General features: G+C 43.8%; 1 long non-coding RNA gene across 2 annotated transcripts; it reads right to left on the bottom strand.

Moving 5' to 3' along the window:
* Nucleotides 1–1,587: 1,587 nt before the first annotated feature.
* LOC123630575 lies at nt 1,588–26,569 on the bottom strand. Of its 2 annotated transcripts, none has more exons than XR_006732711.1 (4): nt 26,271–26,569; nt 25,484–25,609; nt 5,912–6,119; nt 1,588–4,019 (listed from the first exon to the last, which is right to left on the bottom strand). It is a non-coding gene; the product is annotated as an uncharacterized LOC123630575 (long non-coding RNA). The 2 variants fall into 2 exon arrangements; XR_006732712.1 differs by lacking the exon at nt 1,588–4,019 and adding an exon at nt 4,782–4,968.
* Nucleotides 26,570–27,748: the final 1,179 nt, after the last annotated feature.

The raw sequence follows: 27,748 nt of genomic DNA, 5'->3' as shown, positions 1-27,748 counted from the left end.
GTGAGCAAGGAGGAGTTAAAGGTGCCTCCTAGTTATGTGGTCTTACAGGCAGCAGCTAAGTGAAATGCAAGGAGAACAATTAAAAAGCAATTGCAATAATTTAGGGAAGAAATGATATGGGCTCAGATTGTTCATTCACTGATCCATTCATGCATCTATATTGAGCATCTGTTATGTCAGCCCCTCTGTTAGCGGTTCTCATTGGTGCCTTTTCTTTTTCTTCTTTTTTCTATTGCCAAAAATATTGAGATAGAAATTTGGTGCAATATCGAGTCTAAGTAATTTGTCTTTAATGAACTTCATTGCTATTCTATTGTGAATGGTGCAAAGCTCAATAAAAGCTGCGGAGAATGATGGTGCATCAGGTCTCAGACACTTGAATAATTTGCACACACTTTAGAGTGAAAATATGAGAAAGGAGGGGGAAAGGAATCCTGAAAACAAGTAAGATCTCTTCTGTGTCTAGGTTTGAAGACAGGCTCTCCCCACGCACTGATTTTAGACAAATGCCCTTAGCAAACATGAGCAGGCGATCCCATCTGCCCCCAGACAGGCTTCTCTCCTTCTCTCCGCAGTTCCAGGTATCGTTTGTGCGGGCATCAAGTGTGACGTGAAAGAGAGACGTCAGTAAGCAGTTTTCTTTATTATTTTCACTGATTTGTTGTCCTCTTCACATTGGCCACTTTTCCCTACTCCATGAGCCTAAAATGCAGCTTTCCGTCACCTGAAGCCCAGATGCATATAAATTGCAGTCTGGATGATAAGGGCAGTTTTATTTTTATAGAGTTTTATGCACCCTTTAATAGAAATTCACGTGCTTTTATGCATTTTATTTCACCACTTGTTTGAATTTATATTGGAATCTGCTTTCTGATTAAGTTTATTTGACTAGGCAGAGAAGTCTCATTCTACATTCATTTGTACCCAGTATATGTAAGGAAGGAGATCTCACATGTTCTTTGCAAAATTTTTTTTTTTCATCATTTCTGAAGCCCATATGGGGGTCACATTTTTCTCTTTCTACAGACATAAACCTCTTTATTCTCCTTTTAATTCATGTAAAAAGTCAAGTTATAGTCTCCAAAGAAGATATATAAATGTTCAATAAGCACATGAAAAGATGTTCAACATCACTAATCATTAGGGAAATGCAAATCAAAACTACAATGAGATACCACTTCACACCCATTAGGATGGCTGTTATTTAAAAAGCAGAAAATAACAAGTGTTGGTGAGAAGGTGGAGAAATTGGAACCCTTGTGCTTTGCTGGCGGGAATGTAAAATAGTGCAGGGTTTATGGAAAACAGTATGACGCTTCCTCAAAAACGAAACCTGGAATTACCATGTGATTCCGCAATTCTACTTTCATGTGGAAATTTTCTACCCAAAAGAATTGAAAACTGAGAGTTGAACAGATATTTGTAGAACAATATTCATATTAATAACAGCATTATTCACAATGGCCAAAAGGTGGAAACGAACCAAGTGTCCACCAGTGGATGAATGGATAAACAAAATGTGGTATCTAGATAAAAAGGAATATTATTCAGCCTTAAAAAGGAATGAAATTCTGATATGTGCTACAACATGGAAGAACCTTGAAGACATTATGCTAAGTGACAGAAGCCAGACACAAAAGGACAAATATTGTATGAGTCCACCTATATGAGATTCCTAGACTAGTCAAATTCATAGAGATAGACAGTAGAATGGTGGTGGTCAGGGGAGGGGGACATGGGGAGTTATTGTATAAAGAGTGCAGAGTTTCAGTTTGGGAAGATGTAAGAGTTCTGGGGATGGATGGTGGTGATGGTTGCACAACAATGTAAATGCACTCACTGCTACTGAGCTGTACACTTCAAAATGGTCAAAATGGCAAATTCCATGTTATGTACATTTTAATGCAATTTAAAAAAATTAAGAAAAGTCAAGTTATAGTCAGAGCTGCCTGGGCTAACATGCACTTTTCTCCTACTGGTATCTTCTGCTCACTCTGAGGGATGCTCTCTCTTTTCTCTGTCTCTCATCTCAGCTTCCTCTCCCCACCCTAGTGCCTTTTGCACTCTTTTTCCTCATTTACCAAAAAAAAACTTTCTGTAAGGATAGGGTCTGATACAATCAGTAATCCTCTGTAAGTATTTGAGCCAATATGATAGTTTTCTTTGGTGTGTTTTCATTTTAAGTCTTATCTCTAGTTGAAAAATGTGAGATTGTATTTCCTGGTGAAGATGGCCTTCCAGGGCCCCTGAAGTCTCTATGCTATGCACCCTGTGCCTCTGCAGAGGGCTGATGTGCTGGTGGATGCAGTTAGGAAAACGAAAGTCACTGCAAGTATTTCAAGCAAAGAGGGATTTAATATAGGGAGTGAAGCTCCCAAACTGTTGTGAGGAAAGGCAACAAAAATGGGAGTGGAGGAGTTGCTCCCTAGAGATCAGGCCTTGCAGTCTATGCCACCGGCCCTTATAGGAGCTCACTTCCCTCTGAGCCTACAGGACTCTGTGTCCCTGCTGCCTACTCAGCTGCTTCATAAGCCAGCTGTCATCAGTCCCCACCCCAGAGGAGCCCACTGCTCCCATCACCGTCTGTGCAGGGGTTGGCATTAGATTGCTACAGCCAGAAAAAGAATCTCTCTACCTGCCCCCTGCTCTCAAGCAAATACCTCCCATGGGCAGAATCTGAACTGGAATCCATCCCCATCCCCCATCCCCACCTCCGGGGCAGAGGAGTCTGAGAAATGTAGTTTACAGGTTTCTAGCCCTTGTGATCTGAGGAGAGCACAGAGAAGTACGTGCTTGTGCATGGCGGGCAATTTCCTGCACAACCCAGGGCTGTGTGGCAGCTGAAACGAGCACCTTCACAGAGAGAGCTTGACCCCTGCACCATGAGTCAGCTTCTCAGCCTTGGGCTCTAGAAGGATCATAGCTCCCAAGTCAGACAGGCCTGTCTCACCAGCCCTGCAATCTTGGGCAATAACTACAGTAGCCATTTTCCAAACCCCTTCAGGAAGCCAAGTACTCTGTGAAGCGCTTTAAACTTTACACCCACAAGCTTGTAAGGTAGGTTTTAGAATTTCTATTTCATAGACAAGGAAACTGGAGTCAGGGAGGATGAGCCACACAGCAACCAAGTGGTGGGGCTGGGATTTGAACCCAGGTCTGACCAACTCCTCTCATGTGTGACCTTCAATTTCCTCTGATCTTCAACTTCCAACTCACACGTTGTTGGGGGTTTGATGAGATCCTAGATACACGTCTACAGTTTTACATTCGTGTGTCCTTATCTGCAGGAGCGTTGCTCTCACCTCTCTCTGTTGGCTCCTGTTCCAGGCAAGCACCTCCGTGCAGAGCATGCGCTGTGTGGTCTCCCCACCGCCTGAAACTGCATGAGCGGGTGTCGATCCACAGCACGGCCTTCCTGGTTCTGGCAAGTGGACCCACTCCTGGACCTAAGGAGTCAGGACACTCGGAGTAGTTTCTGCCACTGGGCAACTTCTCCCCACGACCCCCTGTATTCCTTTCCAGCGGCGGCTGTAACAAATTACCATAAACTTAGTGGCTTAAAACAACAGAAACCTAGTCTCTCCCAGTTCTGGAGAAGTCTGAAATCTAGGCGTTGGCAGGGCCGCACCCCTCCACAGGCCCCAGGGGAGAATCCTTCCTTGTCTCTTGCAGCTTCTGGCAGCTTCTTCTTTCCGGGTATCTGTCTAATTTCCCTCTGTCTCACTCGTCAAGGCTACATGAAGGCATGTAGCGCTCACCCGGATAATGCAGGGTGATCACCTCTTCTCAAGATCCTTAATCACGTCTGCAAAGACCTTTTTCCCAAATAAGGTGACAGTCACAGGAGTCAGGGATTGGGAGGTGGTCATGTCCTTGTAGATACCACTCAGCCCACCGTGCCCTCCTTGGGAACCAGAAGGAAAGGAAGGTTTTCTGTCTTTCCAGGAGCACATCTTCATGTTGGGGCCTTTCTCCTTCATTCTGTAACATCCTTCCTCCAGTTTCTTCAGGAAGTACCACTGAAAAAATCAGAGACCTTAAGGCACACACTAAAAAAGTAGATATTGACAAATACAGCTGTGCTGTCTTCTTTAGGTGGGCGAAGTGGATAAACCCAATCTGGCATTATTTCCAGTGCGGGTCAGGCACACTCCCAGGAGCTCCCTCACCTCCAGGCTCAGAAATTCCTACATGGTCCTCACCTCAAAGCAACTACCCAAATTAGTCTTTCTCCTTTCTGGCACTCTGCCCTGGACAGAAATGCAAGAGAAGCTTCCTCAACTAACTTATCCCCCTCTGGCTTCTTCTTCCTGGACCTTATTTCACTAAGAAGCTTCTTCAGTGTTCCTCTCCCCAGCTTTTGAATTGTGTCACATGAATCCCTGGCATGCACCCTGGCATGCATCCCCACATTTGAACTTCCTGTTTCCTCCCTCCCAGATTCAGCTCCACATTTTCACTTCTCACTCTCTTCCCAGGCTGCCATTAATGAAAGCATAAAACACCAGCTTTGGACAACTCCGTGATATTCTCCTGGCCCAGGAAGAGTGGGGGTGTTTGCTCTAGATTCTCATGCAGGATTTGGGAGAAGGGGTTTCCACTCTCCGAATCCTCAGTGGCAAAAGGACCGGCAGGCTCAGCTCTCTGCTGTCTCTGCCCAGAGCCACTGACTGGAATCAGGAGGGTCAGTTACCTCTCCCGGCGTGGGGTCACTTCCACAGGTGAAACAAGACTTGCAAGCCCACACACCAGGTGGCTTCCAGTCTGAAGCAGGGGCTCCTCCTGGCTTCCTTCACCACTTGGTAGATGCCTTCATTCACTTTATACAGGGGCCTGGACTTTTGATTGTCATCTGTCCCCATACCTGATATAGGACAGATACCGCTTCTCTAAACGCCACTGAATAGCTTCCTTTTATACAGCATTTTCCAATTTTGCGGAACTTTTCACATAGATTTTTATTTGATCCTGAAAACAAACCAATGAAGCGGTTGGCTGGATATTACTAACCTCATTTCACAGGTTAAGAAACTGTGGTTATGCGATTTGTACCAAGTCACCAGCCTGCACGTGAAGAGGTGGGGCCCCAGTGCAGGAAATCTGGTTGTGAAGGCAGCTTGCTTCCTGCTCCTGGGCTTGCCCTCTTATTTTTCCAGACTTTTTCTTCCCTCCCTGTTTTTCCCTCTTTGTCTTTTCATGTTCTCTTTGTCCCTCTGACTCAGTTTCCTACCATGTATCTCCCTCTCTATTCTAATTCTTCCTGTTATTATCCTAGACCTGAGATCCTGTACTTAGCAACTGTGTGACCTTGGGCACAGTTCTTGACCTTGCTGAGCTTCAGTCTCTTCATCTGAAAATAAGAATAATACTAACATCTTCCCGGGGCTATGGTGGAGGTTTCATAAGATTATATTTATATATAAAGAGATAGAGATGAGAGAGAGAACAAGAGGAGGGGAGAGAGGGAGTATAATTAATAGTCTCTGGGACTTGACTGCCAGTCAGCAGAAATCTCCTTCCTCTACTATTTTAGTAGCGTGGACTCGTGGCTACAACTATACGCTTTTGTCCCTCATTCACCTGTGTCCTTCATATCATAGAAGTGTTGGATTTGATTTATCAGGAGACCCTGGCTGTGCCTCTGTGACTATGAGCCGTGGCCAGATGAGAGAAGGCTGATAGATGTGGTCGCAGTGATTAATAGCAGCCTGTCTCCAGAGCTCACAGAGTGGCGTGTGAGAGGCAGTGCCCTGACTCCACTTCTAATTCTGTATTGTCATCTGTGGCTGTTTGGCCAAGCTGAGGCCCAACGCCCACAGCACAGTGTCTGGCTGCGAGCCCTGGATTTCCTGGGTCAGCAAGACAGATTCCCTGACAGGAAAAGAAAATGATCCCAGGCAATGGTATTTACCCGGAGCGGGGTGTGAGCGCGGGGTGCGTGTGCAGCTGCACTTCATCCCTGATGGCTTTCAGCACTGGACGGAGCGTGAGCCGGAGAAGGCGCAGCGAAGGCATGTTCCTGCAGGTTTCACCCCTGTCCCTGCAATGCCATTATCTGGTGCTCTCCCAGTGAGAAACTCATCAGCAGGACGACATGCCGGGGAATGTGAGCGCTGGGCCTAGGGAAGAGAAGTATCTGTTTTCAGACTTTATAGTTACTGAGCTTCACTCATCTTTTACTAACGAAATAGCATTATTTTGCAAAGCCAGGTACTTACCTACTTCTGTTCTGCAGATATCGAAATGCCTTAGCATAAGGAGGATATAAACAGAAAGAAACTCTGGATGTATCATTGTGACTTGCTAAAGTTAGGATTTTCTTCTCCCACCTACATGTCTTGAACACTGTTGTCAGAGCATTTACTGATTCTCTTCAAGGGAAAAAGCAACGGTGATTATGTCTTAGTCTTTCCCAGGCCAGGGATCAGAGTGGTCAGCAGGGCTTCTGGGACTGCCATCTGTCGGGGACGGGGAGGTCGAGGGCCTGGGCTGCTGCGCCAGCGGCCCTGAGCTCAGCCTCGCAGTGGAGTTGGAGAAAACACCACAGTTCCTATTTAAAATTATACAGTTGGATGATGTTTCTCTTGGCTGCAACTATAAAAGCTGGTGCCCAGAGCCAATTTTTGGCAAAACTGAGAAGTATGAAGTTTTTTTTTTGTTTCCTTCTAACATCCCAGCATTCCTCTTTATCACTTTTTCTCTTGATCCCTCTCCAAGTTCCCCAAGACATCTTTCTTCCTTTACCTCATCCACATCTGAATGCTGAAGATCTGAAACATATTTTCTATGTCTGTAAGTGGTTGACAAAATCTAGAGCAGCGCTTCACAGCTGGAATGTGTGCAGGACTCTCCAACGTTGTTAACACGCAGATTCAGATCCCGGAGTCTGCAGCGGGGCCTGGGGTTCTGCATTTTTAACAAGCTCCCGGGTGATGCCCATGTTGCTGGTCTGTGGACCACACTCTGGGTAGCAAAGCCTTAAACCAGTCCTCAGGGAAGAAAATGGGAATGGGGAGAGGCCCCTCCTTTCCCCCTCTGGTTTAGGGAATTGTGTGTGTGTCACTTACTTCTCAGTGACTAGTTATGTCCTTGTGTTCTCTTCAGATCATACAATGTGATTGGTTTGCTTGATCAAAATTTTAAGTTAATTGCTCAGGTTTCAGTTCTCATTGCCTGACACACAGCCATGATAAATACAATTTTCACTTCTTAGAAATACATCCTCTCTAAAAATACCCCAATTTCTCATGTTGGTAAAGATCAATCAGATTGAAATGGAGTTTCTTGCGAATTTTGTTTTTCTACTCTGTGTTTGTGGACAGCAGTGAATAGAGGGGTCCCTAGGTAGGACCAGAGGAGATGCCCCCGAGGCTGAGTCTTATCCTCCGCTGGCATTCAATGCATCTAGCTGACTGCCGGAAGAAATGGTTTCAGTGAGACACTGAAGCATCTGAAGATGGAATTCATTTTAGCAGATAGAAAAAATCCAGCCCACAAGCTAGACCCAGCACCAAAGTCTCAGTCCAGAGTGGCACAGGTTGGTCCTCACCCCAACCTTGCTTTGGTACCTTTTTAGCAGAATGAAATGCATGAAAGAGGGAGGTTAGCCTCAGGGTGTCCCATCCCCAGGGCCTTCGCAGGGGTACCAGCCACAGAGGGTGGCAACAGAGGGTGGCAGCAGACGCGCCCAGCAACGGCAGTAGCAATGCCTATCAGGTTTAGGAACACGGACTCCACCCTGCATGAGCCAGGAGGGCAACGTGGGCAGAGAGAGAGAGGGGAACAAGCTGGAGGTGACACAATTGTGCCATGCGGGGAGCTGACTGAAGTCACTCATGATCATAGGTGAGAAGCTTTCCAGAGCCTTCCAAGAAGATCTGGGGAGAGGTAGCAGGAAAGGGAGATTTTGCTGGGGGCTGAGGCTCTGCATTTGCCAATGGAAATTAAAGCCTAGGGCTCTGAACCCAATCTATTCAAAATCCCATGTGTGGAGGCTCCATTCTGTGACCTTGGAGATGAGATCAGTGGTTTGGAGTCTACACACACTTCAGCCAAAGCAGCTCTGTTCTTTTTTATGGAGCTTCCCTGTAGGATTCACTTGAGGAAAGCATTTCCAGGCTAAATAACCTGGGTAGGATGCTATTGAAGTACCTGGCCAGCACCAGGACTCTATAGCTTGCTTCTTCTCAGAGTAAGGAAGGAGTGGGCTTATCACAGCCAGAGCCTGGCCGGGAGAGGTTATAGTTAAAGGATGGGTTCTTAGGGACTGTGTTCAAAGACGGGTTGTGGTCCAAGAGGAGACTCCCAGAGTCTGAGCCCGTCGTAGTTCAACAGCTCTAAGTGCTGATGAGTCCAAGTCCTAGTAGACACCGAAGCCATCTGGGACTGTCGTGGCACCATTTAGCGCAGGGAGAGGATCTTTGAGACAGGTGCTAAATCTCCGGAAAGAAATGGCGGTGGGCAAGGCCCCAGACCGTGCAGGCTGTTTTAAACCAGGAATTAAGAAGCCATTGCACAGGCTCCTGGCTTTGTAGTGTCCAAATTCAAGCCCCATCACCAGCTGGCCTCAGTAGCTCTGCGTGTCCCCCGGGAGGGAGGCCATTTCTAAACGAACCAAGACCCAGATCAGAGACCTCATCCTACTATGATTGAAATGTTCCAAGGAATAGGATTTTGCATAAATTAGTTATTCATCATGAAAAAGGTATTACAGATAAATACCATAGCTCATTGCTATTCTAAGCTGTCCACCAGTCATCTCTTTTAAGGAGAAAAATAGAAGAATTAATGTGGTTCTGAACAGTGATCTGCTTAATGATTTCAAGGTTTTTATCTGGAGAGGATTTCAATAAACTACTTTAAAAGAAGTGGAAGGCAAAAAAAAAAAATGTGTGAAGGGCTTGTATAATTGCTGAAAGGTTGGTTCTCTAGGGCTAGAAATCAACGAAAAGGGTGAATGTTATGGAAAGATTTTTAAGTACTTATTCAGGAGAAACTAAATAGAAAATCAATCAGGAAAATAAAAAATTCATAAAACCAATTGCTTCTAATTGGCTCAGAACATAGTACAGAATTCAAAATGTTTGTCTGTGAACAGCTCAGTCTCTTGAAATTATAACTCTTATCACAGGAGAGAGCATTTGGGTTATGTTTTTTTTTTTTTTTTTTTTTTTATCAAAGAAAACTCACCCAGGCCAAAGCAATCCTACAAATGGCTCAAGCTGAAAAACTCTTCATCTAGCCTATGGATGGAGAAATTCCTACTAAAGATTTTTTCTAAAGCCGAGGGAAAACATTTTTTCATTTCAAATCTGTAAACATTTATTAAGCCCCTACTATGTACACAGCACTAGGCTGGGCCCTGTGGGAGATACACAATTAATGAGCTACTATTCCTGAGATTTCACAATTTAGAAGGGGAAATAGATGAATGCCTAATTAACTCTAGGACAGAGACTAATGTAATAAGCTCTTAATAATAGAGATATCACCACACAGCATGAGAGGAGAGAGGGAGCACAGATAATTTCTGATTAAGAGGATCTGAAACGTTTTCTTGGAGAAGGTGAAATCTATTTCAGGGTGTAAGAAAGAATGCTGCTTTGAACAAATGCCCATTGGAAATATGAGCCAGGCTTGGGGAATGCAGAATATTTTATAATAACTTAGAAGAGTTGGGACAAGGTGAAATCCTGAAGAGCATGACGTTTATATTTAGCACCGTAATCTCTGCCTCTCTCCACCTCAAACTTTTGTGGGCATTCATTATTTGTGTTCTGCCCTCATTTCTCTTGTTAGAATGGAAATATTCCAGTGAACATATATGCCCTTAAGTGTTACTGAATTAATAGGTTACCCCTCCCAAGGAGTATTTGCTTCTTACAAATTTAATTTTTTTATGTATTACTTTAAGGTATAGAACTCAAGGTATGGAAGTAGTCATAATTCAAACAGTAAGGAGAACTTTAAGAAGCTGCTGGTCCTCTCTTATCGTGAGCATTTTCAACATTCCAAAGCTTGCTCAGTGTTTGTTTTTATAACCAACACTGGGAGGGAGGGAGGAAGGACTCTGTTAAAATTCATTCCATTATAACCAAACAGAGCAGCCAGAGGACTGAAGGATGGTGAGTTCAGACTGATGTGGCAGCCGCTGAGCAAGAATCTGAAGTAGCTCCCATTAATAAGCTCTGATCTTTCTGAAAGAACAAAAAGGCAGCACCAGGGCCCACTCATTCTTATATATGTCAGCTTTGCTTTCAGCGCTATTCTTGCTAACGTTAAATGCCAACATCACAACCCGGAGGCCCCAGCAACCCCACACAATAAATCCCCAGGAACTGACATTCTTCTTCTGCTCATAATATCTTCCACCTGCTTTGCAAACCAGCCCTCTCTCCTAAGTAGTGTAGATGAATATTTTAAATTAGTCTTTCAAGAAAATATAGTAGAGTATTCCATTAGAAAACATCCTGCTTTCCTTTGCAATCCAAAATACTTGATGGAATCTGGGAATGGAGAATTTGGGTTGCTCTTTTCATTCTTATCTTGACTTCAGATAAAAAGTGCTGGCCAGGGGGACAGTAAGGCTAGAGAGAGGTGAGGCTGCCATGATGGGAACTTAGTGTTGGGATTCAGCATTCAATTCATTGCAAAGAACATTTATTAACCGTTTATTGGGTTGAGTGGTTCAAAATAATACCAAGTGTCAGACATAGTGTTAACAATAAAAATGTTTTGTGCAATTATGGTGCCAGGTAATGAATTATCTCATTTAATCTTACCAGCTCTATGGTCGATATTGTGCTACTATTATCCCAATTTCCATATGAGGAACCAGGCATAGAGATTAATTTAAAAAGTACAAAAACAAAAACAACTCCCTCTGCCAAACCAACCAATCAACCAACCAACCAAAAAAAAAAAAAAAAATACCATGCCCAGGCACTCAATCATTAAGTGGTAAAGCCAAGACTCCCACATGGGCCTGACTCCTCAGCCTGTGTTCTCAGGCCCTGCTGGGAGGGGCAGGGCAGCAAAGGAATGGGGGACGTACAGTCCCCATCCTTGAGAAACTCAAAGTCCATTGAAATGCCTCGCAGTAAGAACCCGAACTCTGTCATCTTTCCTTCTTTCTTTTTTTTTCTTTTAGAGACTGGGTCTTGCTCTGTCACCCCGGCTGGAGTGCAGTGGCGTGATCATAGCTCACTGCAGCCTCCAGCTCCTGGGCTCAAGTGACCCTCCTGCTTCAGCCTCTGAGTAGCTGTGACTACAGGAGTGCTACCATGCTCAACTAATTTTTTTTTTTTTTATCTTTTGTAGAGATGGGGTCTTGCTGTGTTGCCCAGGCTGGTCTTGAACTCCTGGCTTTAAGTGATCCTCTTGCCTTAGCCTCCCAAAGTGCTGGGATTATAGGCATGAGCCACTGTGCCTGGGCTTGTCATATTTCTTATACTTTTTTGAAGTCTTAGAGTCTTCCTTTTGGAGTTGGCAAGAAGTTTATTTTGCCTCATACCTGCCATTCCTATGACCCTTCCTTTCCATCTAATTCTGCCACTGTGGCCACATCTGATTGGACCACAAATACAGAGGGATGAAAGTACTCTCTAGGCAGGAGAAATAGCCTTTGAGAAGTCCTTCATTAGGTAACATTTTACAGGAACTGGGAAAAGGGTGGTATGAAAGGAAAGACACAGAGAAGGAAAGAGAAGAGATGAGCGAGGCTAGACTGAAACATGCTATCCAGCCCTGCAGTCTGATGGTTCGGCACCCTTTAAAACTTTGTTCTTTAAATATTTATTCAACATTTGTTTAAATGAGAGGCCGAGCTCTGCCAGGAAAAGGGCAGAAAACAGGCTGTGCTCATTTGTTCCACTGTTCTAATTTAGGGTCTGACCTCAGACACCACAGATAACTCAGCCGCGCAGAAAGTCTATGGGAAACGGGATCTACCTACTCCACCTTGTCCCTCTTAACCCACCCCACAGCTCATTCTGGGCACCATCTATTGTCCCTCCAGCCTGCCCCTTGGGGGTCTCAGCCTCCCACCCACACCCAAATGTCTTAAGCTTTCCAAAACATGCAGTAAGCTCTGAAAGGAGCTATTTCTCTGATGACAATTTGGTGCCAGGCTACATTCTGGTGTTTCTTATAGAAGGTGCTCCAATGGAATTGCTCCAAGCCTGTTCTTGACCTATCTCTGATACAAGGACAGGTGAATTGCAGAGGGTCAACCTCATGGTTCTTGGGGCATTGACCTATATGGGCTTTGGGACCATCGAAGGTTTTAAATGGAAGTGATATGGCTTGTGTTCTGAATAGACTGCCCTGGAGGCAGTGGACAGAATCCTGCACTGGCCAAGAGGGGAGGGTCTGGAGAACTCAGGATGAGACAGGTGGAGAGAGAAAGATGAGAACCTCCCAATCTGGAATCTGCTCAAGTTCTCAGCTCTTTTTTTTAAATAGTAATCATTGCTGTCATTGTAGTTACCGTCATCATCATAATTTTCAGGCTCAGCACAAAATAAAAATGTAGAGCCCCTTAAGAATTTCAAGGCAATAACAGCAAGTGGGAGCCCTCTCTGAGCAAGTTCAGACCCCAGATAAGAGAGGGTCTGATAACTTGAAATAGATGCTGTCATCTAATAGAGACCATTTTTGTTGGCAAGAGCCCTAGCAATAATTATTCTGAAGGTCACAGGCTGACCTTGACTTGGGGGTCCACTCCTGGCCAGGCTGGCGGGGCATATGGACAGATGGGGGTCTTGGGTACAGTGGCACAATTGTAACTTGGACTCCTCCCCAGTGAAGAATGTAGGGGTGAGTTCTCGTCCAGGCTCTAGAACTATAGAGGATTATAAGAAACCCAAGCAGGTCTTTCTTCCTGCACTCACGGGGCTTCTAACCTTATTAGGGAGAAAGGACGTAACAGCCTACGTCATGTTGGGAGGCACCTGGCAGGACTGTGAGAAGAAATGCCTCTCACTGGTGACACCGGCCCGCGCCCACTGTCCTCTCCCGGAGGCGGCTGGGAACTCAGGCTGCCGGTGCTGCACTCCTGGCCCCACCGCTTGGTTTTATTGTGTCTTGGACATGCTTTTTCTTCTCTTCGCCTCAATGTTCTCATTTAGTTTATAAAATTAGAGCATTAAGAGTACAGTCCCAATCTCAGTTTCATGAGATTAAATGAGATCATCTATTCCTGGCTCAGTAAATTATTTGACCTAGTGTTTTCTATCACATCAAACCATTCTCTCTTCCTCTATTTCTAAATTTCTCCTGCCCCTTTTGAACAGGCACATCTTACAGGTCCATCCAGCAGGTCCGTGTTCATTGCTGTTCCCGTGATTTTGCTCAGAGTATTTCCACCACCTCGTGTGTTCTCCTTTTTTTTTAACCCCCTGTTAAAGCACAGTCTACCCTTGCAGCCCAATTTACGTCCCAAGACCTTCATGAAACATTCCTTGATGATTTCAATCCACATACAGAGACTTGTAGAGCAATACTGGGTGTTGAGAGGACTTAGACCTCAGGGTGCAGCCCCCTTTACAGCTCAGGAAATTGAGGCTGACAGCCCAGCCTCTCTTTCTTTCCTAATCTCCTGCTTACATCACTCATCTGTATCACCCACCATGGCATTTAATCATCCCTTGCCTCTGTTCCTCCTGCTTCCTGTCATCAAAGCTACTCATCTTAGCCTTCAGATCTCAGTTCAAATGGCTCTTTCTCAACTAAGTCTTCCTTGCCCCAGAATAGATCAATCCTACCCGTTATCCTTTCTCATAGCTACCAGACTTCATCAAAAGGCAATCCAGGAATTACTGCTGCAGTCAGTTGTCTAATGCCCACCTCCCTCACTCACTGCAATGAAAGCTTTTGCTGTTGTTGCTGTTTAAAAATCAAATATGCAGGCCGGGTGCGGTGGCTCACGCCTGTAATCCTAGCACTCCGGGAGGCCAAGGCAGGTGGATCGCTCAGGGTCAGGAGTTCGAGACCAGCCTGAGCAAGAGCGAGACCCTGTCTCTACTAAAAATAGAAAGAAATTATCTGGCCAACTAAAATATATATATATAGAAAAAATTAGCCGGGCATGGTGGCACATGCCTGTAGTCCCAGCTACTCGGGAGGCTGAGGCAGGAGGATCGCTTGAGCCCAGGAGTTTGAGGTTGCTGTGAGCTAGGCTGACGCCATGGCACTCACTCTAGCCAGGGCAACAGAGCAAGACTCTGTCTCAAAAATAAATAAATAAATAAAAAATCAAATATGCAGTGTGTGCCTTGGTGCCCACTGTGTGTAGGGTAGTGTGCCGCCTATGGGGACGCAGTGGTGAACTGGGCAGATTTGGTCCCTGCCTTCATGGGTTTTATATAAAGCTACAAAATTAAGAAGTGAAAATGAGCTCCTAGAACTTTTGGGAACTCTCAAGGACTAGAAGTAGCTTTTAAAAGAATGAAAAGAACTGGGAATTTCCCTCCCACTAAATTGAAGCAAAGTAGTGAAGTGAGTTCTACAGTCAAACATAAGCTGATAGAAATATCTCAAAGTTTCCAAGTAGCATAACAAAGAAAATGAAATACCACCTTCTCTAGGTTAAGTTCCTCTTTCAAAGGACAAGAGTCAACATTTGCGCTAGTTGTTTAAACTGATCTAATGCTTTGTTTTTTTCCGAGTCTTTGTTTCATAAGGAACAACCTGTTTTTTGCTATAAAGTGGCAGGACCCATGAACACCTGAACAATTGTCTTCCTCCTGTTAACTAATCTGAATGCAAACAAGGCCCTTCATTTGAAGGTCGAGAGTTTCTTTTATCCTTCATTTAAAGGAACAAAATTCTTGTGAAATGGCACTAAATTGTAAACGCTTCATCCATTTGGGGTGAGACTAGTAATTTTCTAGGCTTCAAATTGTCCGCTTGTGAAGACCTCCATCTTCTGCTAGTCTGTTTGAAAATGCTGTCCTTAGAGATTACAATGTTCTCAGCATCCTTAGAACATTATGAGGTTTTAGTTGCCAAATGGATATTTCTTCTTAGCTATCTCTGCAGGCAACTCAATATCAGTAGGTCTCGAATAGATTATGAACTGGTTACCTTCTTTTTGTTCTTAATATCTGTGGATGACACTTCCAAACTAGAAATCTGAGCTGTGCTCTTGACTCTTTATTCAAATACAAAATCCTGCTGCTTTTACCTAAACATCTCTTGAATTTGCTTCCCAATCCCTTCCCTCCATCCCTCTTTCCCCTCCATCCATCCATCCCTCCATGCCCTGCCCTGGCTCAGATCTGCATGTATTTATTACCCTTGAAGGTACTTGAATGGCAGCAGCTTCCTCATTTTTCTCATGCCTTCACTCTTGTGTTTCTGAATCTCACAATCCCATTGCACCCAATGATCTGTTTGTAATTCCGATCTTGTCACTTCCTTCTTCAAACCCCTACAGTGGTTTTCAATTATCACTCAGCAGTTTTTCTCAAGGGGATGGGGCTCTTTTGCAATTTAGAGAGGGACAAGAACTTCTTCATTGTGCTGGACTCTTCCTCACACTGCCAGACATTAAGCATCGCTGGCTGCAGGCTACTAAATGCTAATACAAACCCCCCAGTTGTTGTGGTTAGGAAAAAGTGTACGCACACATTTCCAAACATGCCCTGCTACCACCCCAGTGGATAATCACCTCTAAGAGAAAAGTCCATACTTCTCATTACAGCCTGCAAAGCCCTCCAACACCGGCCCCTCCCTCAACTTCTGGCCGTCAGCACCCCTTCCTCACGCTTGGTTCTCTGTTAACAGTGGACTGCTCTGCTGGTCACCTGCCTGAGTCTCCTCCAACCTCCTTACCCAGATAACGCCTTCTCAGTTCAGGGTCTCTGTCTTCCTTTTTAAAAGATTTCAATAGATGTAGGGAGTACAAGTGGTTTTTTTATTACATGGATGAATTGTGTAGTGGTGAAGTCTGGGCTTCTAGTGTACCCTTCACCTGAATAGTGTACATTGTACCCAGTGGGTAATTTTTCATCCCTCACCCTCCCACGCTCTCCCCTTCTGAGTCTCCAGTGTCCATTAAGTCACTCTGTATGACAGTGCACACCCGTAGCTTAGCTCCCACTTGTAAGTGAGAACATACAGTATTTGGTTTTCTGTTCCTAGGTTACTTCACTTGAGATAATAGTCTCCAGTTCCATCCAAGTTGCTGCGAAAGACATTATTTCATTCCCTTTTATGACTGAGGAGTACTCCATGGGATATAGATACTACATTTTCTTTAACCACTCATCAGCTGATGGGCACTAGGTTGGTTCCACTTCTTCACACTTGTGAATTGTGCTGCGATAAACATTTGGGTGCAGGTGTCTTGTTGATAAAACGACCAGAAGCCCTCCTTGATGAGCCTCCCTTACCTTGCCTCCCTGATTAGCCTCCCCTCCACCCCCCACCCCTACTCCAGCACTGACTGGACAAATGCTTCTCCTCTGGGCGCACCCAACCCCCCAGGAATACTATCACAGCTCCAATCATATCACATTACACGCCCTATTTGTCCCTCTGGGCTTCATTAGCATTTCTGAGGAAAGTGTGGTAGAGGCAGACGCACCTTCCAGGCCCCGCTTTGAGGAGGTGCTTGCTGTCTGTCTTAGTCTCCTAGGGCTGCCATAAGCAACTAAAACAACAGCAATGTGTTCTCTCGCAGTTCTGGAGGCCAGAAGTCCACAATCAGGGTTTCAGCAGGGCTACGCTCCCTCTAAGGCTCCAAGGGAGAACCGTCTCTGCCTCTTCCAGCTTCGGGTGGCTCCAGCTGTTCCTTGGCTTGTGGCTGCCCAACTCCAACCTTTGTCTCCGTCTTCATGTGGCCTCTTTGTCTTCTCTTCTGTGCCTTACAAAGACACTTGTCACTGGATTTAGGGCCCACCCTAAGGATGACCTCATCTCAAGATCCTTACCTTAATTACATCTGAAAAGATCCTTGTTCCAAATTAGATCACAGCCACAGCTTCTGGGGGTTAAGGAGATGGACATATCTTTTGGGGGTCCACCATCCAACCCACTAGATCCCTAATTCCAGGGACTTCTTAGGGATCAGCTCCATAACAGAGCTGCATTAGGCCCAGTGACCTGATGGCTGAATATTGAGATGAGTCCCTGAAAATTAGGTCACCTTGTCACCTGGCAATGACTGGAAATACCCATGGCCAAACTCTTTCTCTTTTGCTTTCATTTCCCTATATTCACCTGTCTCTCTTTCTCTGAGTGTCTTTCAATGTTGATTTTTGAGAGCCTTTCAAACCTTTCACGGAGTGAGATGTTGAGGCTGCTACTGAGTAAGCCTAATATTAATAGATTCCCTTGTCCTCCTGGGGCTCAGCTTCCTGATAAGGCAGATGATGATTGCTTGTCATGATGAATGGTAAAGAAAAGCGATGGCTTCAGAAAGGGAGAACGTTAGGCTCGTTGGGCTCAATTTCCTGAGCTGTAAAGGGCAGCTGCGCTCTGTGGTCTAACTGTTTTCAACACTGGGTATTTCTCTGTAAGTCTCTGTATGTGGTTGAAATAACCAGGGGAAGTGTTACGAAGGCCCAGGGTCTTAAGCTGGGTCGTGCACCTAGATTAGGCCTCAGCAGGCGGAAAGAGAAGGGAGGACAATTCATCCCAGCCTGAACAAAAGTATTTTACTGCCCTGAAGAGGAGGAGGAACTGGCTTGGGAACAGAGGAGCAAGGTTTAGGAGATAAGGATGGATAAACCCGCAGACGTGCAGGGCCTCAGAGGCCAGTCTGCTGCAAGTGTGGTGTCATAGAGCCATTGAAGGCATTCCAAAATGGGTGGAGAAATAGGAGTAGAGGTTATAAAAGTAGCATTTATCTTTCAAGAAAAGTATTTAAGACACTAAGAAAGGGTGAAAGGCCAGAAGCTAGAAGCCAACTCAAGATGCTGTTGCACTCATCCCCTCCCCCCATCCCCCCCAGTCAGAACTTCAAGTGTGTCCACTCCCCAGACAGTGCACAACACACTCATCAAGCAGGTATACACCCATCCCTTCCCCCCAGCCCCCACCTCTGTCCGATACCCAATTGGTGTTATTCCCAAATGTGCACTTAGGTGATGATCAGGGAAACCAGTTTGCTGGTGAGTACATGTGGTGCTTATTTTTCCATTTTTGGGATACTTCACTTAATAGAATGGGTTCCAACTCTCTCCAGGAGAACCAAAGGGATGCCACATCACCGTTATTTCTTATAGCTGAGTAATATTCCATGGTATACATATACCACATTTTGCTAATCCATTCATGAATTGATGGGCATTTGGTTAAAAAAAAAAAAAGCTTTTAAATGTAAGGAAGTCTAAAATGATTTTATCACCATTTACTTTACTAGACTGTATAAAATACAAAAATTTTTGTCTGCAGTATACTATAATGTTCTTGCCTACAGTATTTTAGGCAACTATTGTAATCTAATTAAATACTTTCTGCTTTAATTAATATATATACCCTCAAATTATTTTTCTAAACAATAAAAAGCCATTATTTCTTGATATATCATACAGGAAAAAAAATGCTGTTGCAGTTGCCCAGGTGTATGACAGGATGGAACCTGGAATTAAGGCAGCGGTAATGTTAAAAACTTGTATGGGTTGTTGACTTACTAATTGGTGTGAACTGTCAAGAGAGAGAGACATCTCAAATAATGCCAAGGTTAGGAGCCTGGGAGACACTCAGAAATCAGGACACTTAGGAGTCAAGATTGAAAAAATGATGAGTTTGTCTTGGGACATGTTGAGCTGCGATAATGTCAGGACATTCAAATTGTAATGTCCAACTGTCTGTTAGAGATGGCTAGTTGCTGTACTGTCACTGCGCAGCATTGTCCTTTCACAGTCTGTCCTGATGGGCTGTGTCTCCATCGCTCCTGGGAAGACAACCTCGTGCTAACTCCACAGAAGCATCCTTTGTCTTATCTTGAATGTGACCTTTCCCTTAATTTATAATATCTACTCCTATATCTTTTGTGTTAGCATCCATTTTCCATCTCTAGTTGTTGAAAAAGAAGCATGAGGGACAGTCAGAGGAGCATCTATTCATTTATTTGTTCAACAGATATTTATTGAGTACGTATTTTGTGCCAGGCACTGTGCTAGGCATTGGGCATCTAAGAGGTACCAAAACCAACCTGGCCCCATTTGTGGTGGGGCAGATGGACAGCAAATGAGGGTGACAAGTAGAAGAAAGGAAAGTACAAGATTCTCAGAGCATAAAACAGGGAAGCCCAAAGAAGAACTCTGAGGGGTAATATGGGAGGCTTTCCAAGAAGCAGAATTTAAATAGAGCCCCCAGGGAGTTTATTCAGTGCAGGGCTGCAGCGGCGCAGGGTGGCACAACCCCAGGGGCTCCTATTCCATTGCACTAATTGTCACTGGATCCCCTGGGGTTGCACAAGGACATGGCCAATAATAAGGGTTGAAAACTAAGGTACGGGTGAGGGTGGGATTGGACTTATGGTCAGAGGAGAATCTTGGGAAGTTCATTGCAGCCCAGGTCTTGCAGGGACCTCTAAGCTGATCAGTGCTGATACTGACTCATGCTAACTAAACTCATAAGGCATTAATAAATACAAACCCACCCGCATAGCTGTTTGTTAATTTTCATGAGAAATTAGAGCATATATCTGTCACACTGACAGAGATTGACAGCTTTGAGGTGCTGACTCATGCTAACTAAACTCCCAAAACGTGAATATATGCAAGCCAGCATGCCGGTTTGTTAATTTTCCATGAGGAACAGAGTCTATCTGTCAAGTAGACCAGAGATTGACAGCCCATCCTCTCCCTGTGTAGGGGGCTCCCCGGGAAGCCCAATTATCCCAGAGTTTCACGGTGAGCCTGAAATCAGAGGGAAGAGCAGTTAGTTACATGACCTGAAGATTTATAGACCCCAGGTTCTATGTCTGATGCATCCGTCTCCTGCTGGGGACAGGCTCAGAGGGCTTGTCAGGGGAAAGGAGCAGTGTGGGGACTCGGCCCACAGTGACCTCTTTGTACCAGTGCTCATTAACCCTCTGTGTTCTCATACTCTTCTTTTATACGTGGGAATGCTAATGTAGTCTAGAATGATTCATTGACAGCATAATTTTATAAATTCAACATTTGTGTTGATTTTAGGAATTTAACCCTAAGGATACTCCCATGGTTCAGGTTCTTGGTGGCACCTGCCTGCTGTCCTCAGTCCTAGTCATACTTACAAGCTAATTGGGTACCTTGGGCAGTCAGAAACAGCTTTATGGTTTTAGGAAAAGCTGAATGCGAATCAGCCTGTAACCAGGTAGAAAGTAGAGTAGCTTTGGGGCATCATTTAAATCATCTTGCCAAGATCAGAACTCACATCTATAGACTTCCCACCCTGTTCTGCTGGTGTCTGTGCAGGGCTGGCTACACTCTATGCTGCCACTGGGGGGACAGCATGCCCAGACTCTGGCCTGATCTATGCTGGGTTCTGCTCAGTCAGGATACTAAATATGGTGGGCAGAATAACTCCCCTCCTCAGAGGTATCCATGTCTTAATCCCTAGAGCCTGTGAATATGGACCATATATGGCAAAGGGATCCGGAAGATGGGATTAAGTTAAGGATCTTGAGATGGGGAGATGATGGTGGATCATCTGGACCCAGTGTAATGACAAGTGTCCTTATAGGGGAAAGAAGGAATTAGAAGAATGGGAGGAGGCCACATGAGGATAAAGCAGAGGCCAGAGATTTGAAGATGCTATTCTGCTGGCTCTGGGGATGAAGGAAGGGGCCATGAGCCAAGGAATGTGTTGACTTTTAGAAGCTAGAAAAGGCAAGGAAACAGATTTTCCTCTACAGCCGCTGGAAGAAACACCACCCTGTTGACATCTTGATTTTAGGACTTCTGACATACAAAACTTTAATATAATAAATTTGTGTTGTTTTACACCACTAAGTTTTGGGGGTGACTTGTTACAACAGCAATAAGAAACTGATGCATTTGTCTTTTCCTGTCTCCAGGACCTACCTGGCAATTTTATTCCAGCTCTGGAGAGCCCGATCACTCCGTACACATCGGAGAGTCTGTTGGTGGGAAATAAGTCACCAGGGTTTGTGCAGGGTGGAGAGTTGTATTTCTCAATGGTACTGCAGTGTTAAAACCCACAGCTCATTGCTGCCTATGCATAAGTGGTAATTCCATGCCCTGGGCCAAAAATACAGTTTGTCTGTCACCGCTTGTGTCTGACACAGCCCTCCTGGGGCGCTGATGAAGATGCAGGATTCCTTTGAAGCTAGTTCAGATCAGCTCTACAGGGGCCTTAAGCAAGATGAGAAATAGGTCCAAGATTCTCATCATGATGCAGGTTTCGTATCGAAATGCACAATCAACTGACTGGAACAGGAAATAATTAATCAGGACATTACAGAGCAGTTAAGTATAATTAATTCATATAAAAGAATGTGAGTGTGCAGTTTTAGCTGCTACAGAGATTTTATTTCCCTGCAAATTTAGTTCCAGATAAACAAACAACAGAATAATCTTTTCAGGTTTTTCATGACTCATGGGTTATTTCCTCTTTTCTAGTTGCTGAAAATATTATTAAACTCATACACTAACACCTCTAAGTTGATCATATCCTAGAAAATCCCTGATCATAGTAAATGGGAAATTAACTCTGTCATAGAAATCCCTTTCCACACGTTAGTGTGTGTGTGAGTGTGTGTGTGTGAGTGTGTGTGTGTGTTAGGAGGAAACCTAGCACTTGGTGCTGAATACAATCTGGAGGGAAATTTTGATTTCTGCCCAAACATCTTAAAATATAAGCAGAATGCATCAAAAATTTATGTTGTGAAAACACCATCTGAAAAAGTGACTTCATCTCAAGGGTAAACTTATTGATACCATGTAGGTTTTTCTTTCCTCTTATCTTTTTTCTTTCCCTGAAGCTGCAAACTCTTTATAAGGAAAGAGGTGAAAGAGGTCAGGCAATAAGTCTGCCGCAGCAGCAGCATTATTGGTCTTCAGCCCCGCTCTCCCGTCATAGACAGTACTCTCAAAAAGCCAAAAAGACATGCCCTGTGAGCTGGGCTTTATGTAGAGGTGGAAAAATTCATCATGCAGCAGCGTTGGAGGGAACAGTTTCTCTCCTTTGTGGCTCCAGAGAGCACAGTATGTCCTGTCAAGCTAGAAAAATAGAATTGGGTTGGTGTGATGGATGATGAGTGTTTGGAAGTGCAGACCCATCAAGGCCACAATAGCGGAGGCAGGGCTCCTGGACAGCTTTTAGTGGGCCAGTGGGCTTCTCTCTCCCTGATGGACTGCTGTGATGTATTGATTTACTTCCCAGATGAACCTGATCACAATTTACAACCAAAGAGCTGTCTGATCACCTAGGTCACGTGATGTCCTATTATGTGACAAATATAGACATGCTCTGATTTCTGATCTAATTCACAGTGTAATGATGTTCCAGTTTCTTAAGAATCTTAATTCTTGCATTTGGAATCAGTCTGGTTCCCAAGAACTTTACTTTGATGATTCTTCAATCTTTATTTTCACTGTAGGATGTGGTTTTCAAGATGGAAGTTATGACCCATCAATGGGTTTTGAAATAAATATGGTGGGTCACAACCAATATTTTCTTCTTTTACAAAGGACTGGAATAGAAAATAAGGTGTCACAGTATATCACGTAGCAAGGATGATAGCATGTGCAACTTTAGTTTCAAAGACAATATATTTGCATGTATTTATATATCTATGTCATACCAGACACACTCACCTACACACCTATATGTTTATGTGTACTTGGTTATGATAAAAATCAAATGGTTGTCAAAAAAGTTTGAAAGTAGGACCTCAAACAATTCAACAACAAAAAATCCAATAATCCAACTTAAAAATGGGCAAAGGATCTGAATAGACATTTCTCAAAAAAAGACATACAAATGGCCAACAAGTATATGGAAACATGCTTAACATCACTAAGCATCAGGGAAATGCAAATCAAAACCCCAATGAGATATCATGCCATCCAGTTAGAAGGACTATTATCAAAAGAAAAAAAATGAGGAATGCTGGTGAGCACGTGGAGAAAACAGAACTCAAATTCTGTCAGTGGGAATGTAAATTAGTACAGCCTTTATATTAATAGAAAACAGTATGGTGGTTTCTCAAAAAACTAAAAATGGAACTACCATATGATCTAGCGAACCCACTACTGGGTACTTATCCAAAGGGAAGGAAATCAGTATATTGAAAAGACATCTGCATTCCCATGTTTATTGCAGCACTGTTCACAGTAGCCTAGATACGGAATCAATGTAAGTGTCCATCAACAGATGAATGGATAAGGAAAATGTGGTATTTATACACAATGGAATACTATTCAGCCATTAAAAAGAATGAATTCCTGTCATTTGCAGCAACATGGATGAGCCTGTTGGACATTATGTTAAGTGAAATAAACCAGGCACAGAAAGATAAGTACCACATGTTCTCACTCACATGTGGGAGCTAAAAAATGTTGAGCTCATAGAATTAGAAAGTAGACTAGTGATTATTAGAGGGAAGGAGAGGGAAGCAAAGATAGGGAGAGGCTGGTTAACAGATACAAAATTACAGCTAGTTAGGAGGAATAGGTCTTAGCGTTCTATAGCCCCCTAAGGTGAAAATAGTTAACAATAATTTATTGTATATTTTCCAAAAGCTGGAAGAGAGGATTTTGAACATTCCCAACACAAAGAAAAGATAAATGTTTGAGGTGATAGATATACTAATTGCCCTGATTTGGTCATTGCACGTTGTATACATGTGTCAAAATATCACTCTAGATTCCATGCATATGTATAATTATTATACGTCAACTAAAAAGAAAAAAAAACAGTTTGAAGGCTTCTGCTGTATTGGGCTATTCTAATGGCTGTCTCACCTGCAGAGACATGCAGAGTAAAGCATGATGAAGCTAGTCTGTACTGGGAAAAGAAATGCTAGAGCCAAAAAGAAAGGGACATATAGAGGCACACTAATAGTGGCCACTCTGGTCCCTACCATTGCCTCAGACAAACGAGGTTTCCAGGTGTGCTCACACACGTGATTCTTCCCCTGAGTGACTATGAGACACTTCTTGCTATGTGTGTACACAGTGTGAATTCCCATGTGCTAAATGGAACATAACACGATTGATTAATGGGACATGTGCAGAAATATCCTATGGCCAATACAGAAGTAGATTGTGTCGGCAGAGGGAAACACCTGTGGCTTTAGTGACACAACCCCTTTGTTGTGCTAAAAGTAATGGAAATGTCTAAGAAGAGTTGTGATGACCTAAGACACGATTCTTGAGCAAGAGCAGATGGAATCACATGCTGCATTTTTGTGTGTATAGTGTTCTAGCTGTACACTTAAAACTATGAACAATGCTTTAGTTATAGAAAGTCCCCATCCTCCTCTATTTTCTTTGTTAACTAAAACAAAAATTTGTATAATGCTGTTTTTGTTAAGGTAAGGGTGCCTGGTACACACACAACTTTCACGTCACTGCAGAACAGACTGTACGAGAGCCTCCTGTTACTTAGTCCAACCCAGGGCCAGTTCCTCTTGCTCTTCCTTGTAATCAAAGGCACTGAACAGGTGGCATACCCAATATCTCAGATTTGTTCGTTTTTTATGTATAGTTTTTGAGTAGTTGTAGTAAATGGGGCAGTCATAGCAAAAGTGCTGGTTATGACCTAAGCAGTTTATCAATAGCTAATAACATCGAAAGAAACTGACAACCAGGTGCATTATGCACTTCCTGATGAAGTACAAAAAAACTCAAACTAAGTCCACACAAACCTCCAGCTCTAAGTACCAATGTCCAGGAAGTAGAGTAGAAAAGGAAACATGTTAAACAATGTTATAGGGAAGCCATCAATCAAAGACAAGATGTGGGAAATTCTACCAGACAAGAAGACCAGGTTCCTTTAATAACACCACTACAATAAACAGGGGAAAAGAGTTGGGGCCTTATTTGGATTATGAGGCAAAAAAAATTTGTCAAAAAAGAAAAGAGATAGAGACCATTTATAGGATGACCAAATTAAATGAATATTTGATAATATTAAAGAATTATTAATATTGATTTTAGGGAGATGTGATGATTTTTAGAGAGGTGTGAAGATGCTGTCATGGTTGTTTTTAAAAAGGGTAGTCCTTGTATTTTACAGATACACACTGAGACATTTGCTGATGAAATGCTCTGACATCTGGGATTTGCTACAAAATGATCTGGGGCAGAGAGGGAGTGGGTAGAGGTGGAGGAAAGAAGATAGTCCATGAGTTGAAAATATTGAAGCTAGGTAAAAGGGAGTTCATTATAATACACTCTTTTCTTTGGTATATGTTTGGCATTTTCCCTAATAAAAAATTCAGCATTTATTTTATTGATGTATTTGTTCTCTGAACAAACCATATTGCACACTAGGTATTGGAGATAAACAAACAAATTACCATTCTTCTGGCCAGACTTCTTATCATTACTTCATATCTCCTCTTTGTAAGATGCCATTTATTTTAAGACACACAATTATTTTAATTGCAGCTTTTGAAGTCTCCTGACTTGAAGGTCGATGCTCTCTTTAGGGGAAGAGGGGAAGAGAAAAGACCACCACATTAAAATGACACATTGATTTTTAAGACACATCCTGATTGCAGACTATCCAAACTATATATCTTAGAGTCAAGCAAGAATGGTAATTTCTATTTTCCTTTGGATCTATAGTAAACATTTGGTTGTAAAATCTGAGAGTTTTCTAAGGGAAAATACTGTGTTCAGTGTAACTGTGGTTTTTATCCTTTATGCGCTTTTTTTCCCCCAGTATGTCAAATCCAGCCATCAATGTGAAATAGGTTAATCTGTTCTTATCACCAGCAGACACATCTCAGTCATCCGGAAGAAGATGCCGATACGAGAAGTAACTCTGTGTGTGCTCTTTAGGAACACAGTTGTAGAAACCATGTTTGCAGCTGGTGTAAACTGCTTCCCAGGAGTCGAGGGGAATTCAACAGTCTGAGACCAAAAGAGGTTTCTCCAGCTCAGTCTTCCTTGGCACCACCACAGAGAACAGAGCTGGGGCTTTGAGCCAGAGGAACTGGGTTGAAATCTGCCTGTAGAGTTGCCAACCTGGTGACCTTGGATATTCTTCTTACTCTCTGAGCCTCACATTCCTCATGGATAAAATATGTCTAAAGAGACCTGCAGTTGGGTGTTCTGGGATTTAAATGAATAATAACATACCTAAAGCCTTTAGTGCAGTGTTAGCACATAGTAGAAACTTAAGTTGTTATTCTTCTTAACATTTTCCTGGAGCCCAGGTAAGTCTCCATCAGCATATGCTCTGCGTGGAAGTGTTTGACTTAATTTTCTGACTGGTACCTGTAGTTAACCGATTATTCTACAAAGCAATCATGTGGTGAATTCATTGCTAAAGCATTGACATGGGTGATGCCTTAGTGAAGCTGCTATATCAAAATATCATAGACTGAGTGGCTTAAACCACAAACATTTATTTCTCACAGTTGTGGAGGCTGGGTGGTCCAAGATGAAGGTGCTGGCAGATCCCGTGTCTGGTGAGGGCCCTCTTCCTGGTCTGCAAAGGGCTGTCTTCTTGCTGTGAAGAGAGAGTTTCTTGAGAGAGATCTCATGTCTCTTCCTCTTTTTATAAGGGCTTTAATCCCATCATGAGGGCCCCACCCTCATGACCTAATCTAGCCCTAATTACGTGCCAAAGCCCCCACCTTCAAGTACCATCACACTGGGGATTAGGACTTCAACATATGAACCTGGGGGACAAAATCATTCAGTCCATAGCAGGTGAATTCGCTGCTTCCACCCTGACTTACAACTTCAGACACAGAAGCCTTGGGACTTTCTCAGCACTTTCTCCAGATCTGACTGATGCTCAGCAAACAAGCGTCTCTGTAGATCATGTGGCCTTAGCTGGGGATGCTGGGGAAACTGTGTCTGCCTAGTACCTAGCACGTAGTAGGTGTTCATGAGACAGCTTGAGTGAGTGCCTGTGACTGAACAGACGTCCTGGGCTGTACTTGAGCACCACCAATGCCAATGCCACTGGTTTGCTGTTTTTCTAGGATATCTGTATACCCTCTATGCATCTGAGATGAGTGTTTACCTCCTTCCCCCTGTCCTCCCAGCTGGGAACTAGGCAGCCCTGGGCAGTCAGAGGCAGAAAACTGGGAGAGGTTCTGGCCCGTCCTTGTCCACGGGTAGCCAGTGCTTTGCTGACGACTCCAGGACCCAGCTCTGATCAGTCTAGGCTGGCAGTGCCCATCCCTCAGGCAGCAGGTGCCAGCAGCTTCCCTCCCTGCCTGGCCTCATCTGCTAGATAAGGGTGACACAGGGAGAGGCTGGGAGGAGCTGGCCAGCTCACAACTGGAGGCTAGTGTGGGCACATATTGCACACATGCTGGGGGAACAGGGATGGGGGAAGGGCACCTTGCTTTCTCTAGGGACAGGAACAAGGAAAGATTCCCTTCCCAATCCCTTTCTAGACTAGCTGATATTCCAGTGCCACTCTTTGGGTAAATCATTTACCTGTCTGAGCCTGAACTTCCTCATCTTTATGAAAGGTGGAGAAGATGATAATAGAAATTCACATTATTAGTATTCCAAGCAAACAAGCTAAAGGTTAGTTTCCCAAACTACTCCCAGTTTGAAGATTGAAGGATGAGATTCACCAAGTTTGCTGCAGGTGG

Source organism: Lemur catta, chromosome 1 (assembly GCF_020740605.2).
Source record: "Lemur catta isolate mLemCat1 chromosome 1, mLemCat1.pri, whole genome shotgun sequence".
In the NCBI taxonomy this organism is placed as follows: Eukaryota; Metazoa; Chordata; class Mammalia; order Primates; family Lemuridae; genus Lemur; species Lemur catta.
This window is presented reverse-complemented; position numbering and strand designations above follow the sequence as displayed.